This window comes from Rhineura floridana, chromosome 9 (assembly GCF_030035675.1).
Source record: "Rhineura floridana isolate rRhiFlo1 chromosome 9, rRhiFlo1.hap2, whole genome shotgun sequence".
Taxonomy (NCBI): domain Eukaryota; kingdom Metazoa; phylum Chordata; class Lepidosauria; order Squamata; family Rhineuridae; genus Rhineura; species Rhineura floridana.
In genome coordinates this window covers 14,344,767-14,351,850 of record NC_084488.1, presented here as the reverse complement: position 1 = coordinate 14,351,850, position 7,084 = coordinate 14,344,767, and the positions used below count along the sequence as shown (strand labels likewise).

The 7,084-nt window shown below is 40.8% G+C and overlaps 1 long non-coding RNA gene across 1 annotated transcript; it reads right to left on the bottom strand.

The window, feature by feature from the left end:
• Positions 1–668: 668 nt before the first annotated feature.
• Positions 669–6,449, bottom strand: LOC133364242 (uncharacterized). The gene is made up of 3 exons (XR_009757890.1): positions 6,365–6,449; positions 5,565–5,630; positions 669–1,366 (listed from the first exon to the last, which is right to left on the bottom strand). It is a non-coding gene; the product is annotated as an uncharacterized LOC133364242 (long non-coding RNA).
• Between the last annotated feature and the right edge of the window lie 635 nt (positions 6,450–7,084).

The following is a 7,084-nucleotide window of genomic DNA, read 5'->3' as shown; positions in this document are numbered from 1 at the left end:
CCTGCAGATGACACCAAAACCGTTCAGAGTCAAATGGGGCTGGGATCGTACGAGAGAAAACCAGACATTCCAAGAAAGAGCATGGATAAAGTAGGAAGAGCTTGCAGACAGCTGCAAGCAGGCTTCTCCAACCTCTGGTGCAGTTAAACAATTAAATATGCAGAATAAGGGTCAAATAAGGGATGTCATATATGCGATGGCTCCCTGCACGTAGAAAACTAGCACATCAGGGTAAGCTTTAGCATAGCCCTCCCTGGCTGCTGCTTTATTATATCAGACAGCATTCAGAAATATGACATCGCACTTGCAATCTGAAGTGGCACCGTCTAGAGAATCTACCATCTCAGTCTACTGCCTCTTCCTGCACTGTGGTTCAAAGCAACAGAAGCTGCAGAGACAAGAGAAAGAAGATACACCTAGATGGGGGGAAGGGGATGTTCTCTTGCCCTGTTGCACCTGATTCAAGAGACCCTGAGCCGTTTTCCAGTCAGCCTCTTCCCCTGCGTATGAATACCAGCAGTTTAAAGTATCCTTTTAAGGAATTCTGTAAGTTAGTACAACCGATTTCGTATCCTTCCCCTTTCCTAATGATATCAGGAACAAAATAACTGTGGGCAAACGTCATTAGAGTTAGCAATCACAGATATAAAAGAATGACACTTGAGAAAGAATTAATGAAGCCCGCTGGGAATATACTTTATCTATACTTTATTTTTGTCTTGCTTCTCTTTCATAGTGTACGAAAAGTGGGAGAAGCTTGTCTGGAATATGAATTTGTAAAACAGAATCTGCCAAGTACATTCCTTGCATGCAGTTCATATGAAATAAATCTATGTATATAATCAAGGTTATTATATGTGATATGCTTCATACATCTCTCTCTCTCTCTGTGTGTGTGTGTGTGACATGTCTTTCACAGAGCATTGCTCAGACTTCTTCCAGCCTTTAAAAAATGGGGAGGGCGCGAGAGAAAAGTCCACACTTTGCTGAAGAAACAAATTAATGCGTATGCCATACGGTCACACATTTGAAACCTGCTATTTTCAATAATAACATGTTAGAGAAGCATTCATTACAGACTCAAAATAACTTATTCTGACAGTTTTCAATTGTGGGGTTCATGCTGAGTGCTAAGATGCTGACAACAAACAAAAAGACAGTAAATACAACTGGCTCCTTGCCAGCAGAAGCAATCTACCAAACACTGTAGATATCTATTGCTAAGGTGCTTTATTATTTCTTCTCAATCAGCAAGTTCAAGGTAGCATCTTAAGATCAGAAAGGTTGGCATGGACCTTTCTCTTCTGCTGTCAGCAATACCCATCTCTCCAACTCCATGGCGAATCTTGTCTGTTTTTGCCTCCTCCTTTTGTAAAAAAAATCACTTTACTAATCAGATACTGGAATCAAATAGGCCTCAATCTAAAATAAAAACGAGATGTATTTGACAATGACCCCAATTTCATGTAAGAAAATACGACAGATAGATTTGCTACAGAATTACAAATATATATGTTCTAGTATCTAAGGTCTGACATGACTCCCACTGTTAATTCCTATGGCATGTAATTAGAGATGGACGAGAAATGCAATTCAGTTTGCATTTAAAGCCGGATCTGTCAACTTCACACTTTCCAAAACAATATAAGAATTGAAACACAGCCATCCTTCAAAATTCACACTTTTCTTAATTTTGTGATGAAGTGCTCCAACCAAGCAATGTTAGCAAAAATGCACGTTGGGGGAAGTGTGCATAAAGATGAATATGTTATTATTATTAGTAGTAGTAGTATTGTTATTGTTGTATCCCACCCTTCCTCCCAGTAGGAGCCCAGAGTGGCAAAAAAACAACAACATTAAAAACACAATAAAAGATATTAAAAACAGACTTTGTGCCTTCAAGTCGATTACGACTTATGGTGACCCTATGAATCAGTGACCTCCAATAGCATCTATTGAAACAAAACATCTTTAAAACATAATAAAAGAAAAAATGTTTTTTTAAAAAAAATTTTAAAGCTTCAAAAACACCTTAAAAAGAAATACCAGCACAGATGCAGACTGGGATAAACTCTCTACTTAAAAGGCTTGTTGAAAGAGGAAGGTCTTCAGTAGGTGCTGAAAAGGTAACAGAGATGGTGCCTGTCTAATATTTAAGGGGAGGGAATTCCAAAGGGTAGGTGCCACTACACTAAAGGTCCACTTCCTATGTTACGGGGAACAAACCTCCTGAGAAGACGGTATCTGCAGGAGACCTTCATCGGCAGAGCATAGTGACTGACTGGCTATATAAGGGGCAAAACAATATTTCATGTATCCTGGTCCCAAGCTATGTAGGGCTTTGTAAACTAAAACCAGAACCTTGAACTTGGCCTGGTATCTAATGCGCAGCCAGTGCAATTCTTTCAGCAGCAGGGTGACATGTGGGCCCCAGTGAGCAGTTGCACCACTGCATTTTGCACCAGCTGCATCTTCTGGACCAACCTCAAGGGTAGCCCCTCATAGAGTGCATTACAGTAATCCACCCTCGAGGTTACCAGTGCGTGGACAACAGTGGTCAGGCTATCCCTGTCCAGAAATGGCTGCAGCTATCTTACCAGCTAAAAAGCTGGTAAAAGGCACTCCTAGTCACTGAGGTCACCTGGGCCTCTGGTGATAAAGATGGATCCAGGAGCACTCCCAGACTCTTCAGTGGGAGTCCGACCCCATCCAAAGAAGGCAACTGACCAGTGATCCAAATATGGGAACCACCAACCCACAGCGCCTGCATCTTGCTAGGATTTAGACTCAGTTTATTGGCCTCTTCCAGCCCACCACTGAGTCCAGGCACCAGTTCAGGGCTTGCATGGGCTCTCCCAATTCAGATGTAACAGAGAAATAGAGTTGGGTATCATCAGTGTACTACTGACACCTCACCCCAAATCTCCTGATGACCATTCCCAAGGGCTTCATATAGATGTTAAACAGCATTGGGGACAAGATGGTAGCCTGTGGCACCCCACAGCATAACTGCCAGGGGGCTAAAAGACAATCACCCAATGCTATTATCTGAAAATGACCCTGCAGATAGGATTGGAACCACTATAAAGCAGTGCCTCCAATACCCATCTTACCAAGTCAGCCCAGAATGATACCATGGTCAACGGTATCAAGAAATCAAGTAAGATCAAGAGATCAAGTAAGAATAACAGGATCACACTCCCCCTGTCCATCTCCCGATAAAGGTCATCCATCAGAGTGACCAAAGCCAATTCAGCCCCATAACCAGGCCTGAACCCAGATGGGAATGGGTCATGAGTACTTGCAATTGCTGCACCACAACTCACTCAATCACCTTCCCCAAAAGGGGGCATTTGCAACTGGGTAGTAGTTGTCACAAACCAATGGGTCCAGGGTGCGCTTTTTCAGGAGCAGTCAGATCACCACCTCTTTCAGGGCAGCTGGAACCACTCCCACACCCTAGATCCACTCGGTCAAACCCCCTCAGCAAGCTTTAATAAATCATGAAGGGCAAAGGTCAAGAGGATATGTTGCTGGCTGCATCATCGCAAGCACCTTGTCCACGTCACCAAAAAGTTGCAGCAGAAGTTGCAGTGGACACCTCACTGGGGATTACAGTAGATGTGGATGGAGCAGGAACACTACAGGCAGCCTCAGCATGGACATTGAAATCACCCAGGATGCACCCAAAATGAATTGTATTAGGGAAAGTGTACATTAGTCAACACTGCCTACAAAATTGTGTTTATTAGGAGAAATCTGCACTAAAATGCTGGAGAATTTTCACAAGGATTAAAAAAAAAATCCTACAAACTGCTGCAGAAATATGGAGAACTGAATTTAAGATTGGAAGAATGAGAAACTGAGAGAACTGAAACAGACAGATCTTTCCATCCATATGTCCAAAGCTTGGAAAAGTTACGTTTTTGAACTACAACTCCCATCAGCCCAATCCAGTGGCCATGCTGGCTGGGGTTGATGGGAGTTGTAGTTCAAAAAAGTAACTTTTCCAAGCTCTGCATATGTCTAATGAACACTTTGTCCCTTATTAGTCCGTTGAGTTAATATCCTGCTTTTTACAAAGACCCCAAAATGTTCATGGGCTCCTATTGGGAGAAAGGGCGGGATATAAATAAATAAATAAATAAATAAATAAATAAATAAATAAATAACGAACTAACTAACTAACTAACTAAATAATGTATGTTTGTACATTTGCATGTATGCACAAATCAAATTCAAAATCAAAATAAGATTATTCTAGGATAAAAAACCTATGTTGGTTTAAGAAACAAGCTAAAGCTCACAAGTTCACTCATGCACACAAAAGTATGCAACTTAAAGTGCCTCTCTTATTTTCAACACCATGTTTAGCTTACAACTTAGACACTATACATTCCACCCACACATTCCCTGGGCCTTTCAGCTTCAATCACCTTCTTCTGCCAGTTGGAGGCAATACTCCAGTTCATGATCAGGACACGAGGTCATTGGCCATTTTGCTGTATACTAAGCCCCTGCTTTCTGCTTATGATGTTATTTGGTTAGAGAGAATGGCATAAATTAGTTGTGACAGTTTGTATATGGAGGGAGGGGGAAAGGTGGAAGATGAAGAGATGGACACAAGACTGAAGCAGGCAGGCATTAGGGCAAGTGCTGGTACCATTATGAGGTGACATAGAAACCAAAATAGAGGAGGAGGGAAGTCCCACGTTTATAGTAAACACGCATACGATAAGGCTTTCCAATATGTTGGCTCTGTTCAAAATGCATTAATTTTGCCATCATAATTTATAAGCAGATCAAAGCAGGTCTGCTAGCCTGATCTTATGACAATGCTTGAATAGTTTATTTTTGTTTAAACATGAGCAAGATTGCACTTCTTGGTGTAAAATTGTACCTGCCCCCTCCCCAGTGGACGCCTCCTTGGAACAATACTGCATCATGATGGAATATCAATACTGGGGCATTTGTGGAGAAAAATGCCAACCACTGTTGTATGCGGCAGCGGCACAAGGAAGTTATTTTTAAAAGAAAAAAGAAATTGTTACCGCTACAATAAAATAAGTGCTTCCAGGCCTCAGAGCAAATTTCACCCAGCCCTCCCTCCAAAAGCACTAAAATACCCCACCCCAATTTACTGCCTGCAAAGCAAGTGACAAATTTGGGATGGTGTGCCATTTTCTTTCAGCTCTACTTAAACTTCTCTTTATCTTTATGTTAATTGCTGCATCAACATAAAGTAGCTATTATGTTGTTAAATGAGAATTTTCACTATGAATTTTCAGCACTTTCGTTTTTCTTCCTTTTAAAAATAACTTTTGTGTGCTGCCATCACATGCAAGGGCCATTAACATTCCCCCAAAGCTTTGCAGGGTAGTGCTTTATTCTTCAATCACTCAGTTTAATTGGAATCACACATACACATACATACTTACACACACACCATTTTGACAATGGCTGAACATCATACAACAATCAATCCTTTTATTATAGGAGAACACATAGAGAATGGAGATGGCACAGGTGAAAGAGAACAGTTGTATATTTATATATTTACATACCCTAGTGGTCACAGTTTTGGCTCCCAAGGATGGTTGAGCATTCCTACTTCAACATGCTGTAAGAGACTAAAAGTAACAGTGTGTGAAACTCCTCAGAGTGGAGCTGCCTTCAACCTAGGGAATGGAAGGTTCCTGCCTGGGCAGAACTAGTAGTATGCCAAACATTTCTCCTGCATTTGTTTCAACCATTCTCCATCAATTAATGTGAAAAGAAATTGCATCCAAAAATTGTCAAAGGGAAGAAAACATACCAGTGACATTTTCATGGGAGGAGTGCAGAGTTTTTGATACACTTACCTTACTTCCAAGGTGGCTCAGGCAGACTTGTGACTTTTTTTTTTCATTCTACAAATCATCTCACCAGTGGCCAGCACTCTGCAGCCTTCCCAGGTGCCCATACTTCAATTAAAGCCCAGGGAAAGACATCATGAAATCACTCCTCCCATTTTCTTTTTATTGAGATCAGGGAGTTCAGACTGACCGTGAGGCTACAGATTGCTGGAGCAATGTTTACTGGACAAAACACACACACCCCATCCTTGGCCACCTCATAATGATAAAGTAAGTTCAAAACCCTACTACAGCCATAATTCTAAACAAATTCAGAAAAATTCAGAAGTGCCCTGAGGCAGACAAATTGACGAGTCTTTCACAAAGGAAGAAATATTTTGAGAAACTAGAGGAAAGATTTTGGCATGTTTTTTGCATTTTGTTTGGGTTTCCCCAAAATGTTTTCACCTGAACAAAATCATCTGGAATACCACACAAAATTTGGTTGTCGCAACCCTGTTGAATCTTACCTGAACACCAATAAATAAAATTCCTTTCCAAAGAGTTGACAGCCAGTCACCTAAATATGCTGCTTCTGATCTGTCATTTTTTTAAATGTGTGGGTAAAGTGTACAGTGGAAGCACATGTGTAAAGTCAAAATCACAGAGCCAGATCTTCAGCTGCAATAACCAGAGTGGAGCCAATGAAGTAGCAGCAATTTAAACCAGTTGATGATCTGGCCGCATGTGTTAATTTTCACTGTTCTATAACAGAGCATTAGTCCATATCTTTGTAGAACAGCTTATCCTTTGGGAAAGAGAATTAATTGGGACAATTGCTCCCAGATGAGATATTTAAGCAGAGTCAGAAGTTCAGAAGGGGAGGGAGGGATCAGAATATGACTCACTGTCTCTGAGGATGAAAGTATTCAGGAGTATGAGGTCAGAGAAAATATTGTGGAAGAAGTTGAAGAGAAAAAAATGTTGTGGATTTAGAGTAAGAATGCTTGCTGAAGGAATTTCCCCACCATGCTAGTTTTACTTAGCCCAGTTTTTGAAAGGGCTGATTCTCATATTAAACAGATTTTAGAGATATCAGATGTCTTTTACAGGTCATTCACCATAGTGAAACATGTACAGTTATAACAAGAGAACAACATTGAGTGCAATCCTATGCCAATGCTGATGCCTTTAGGACAGGGTTAGCATTTATTTACTTATTTATAGAAGTATTTCTATACCACCATGTC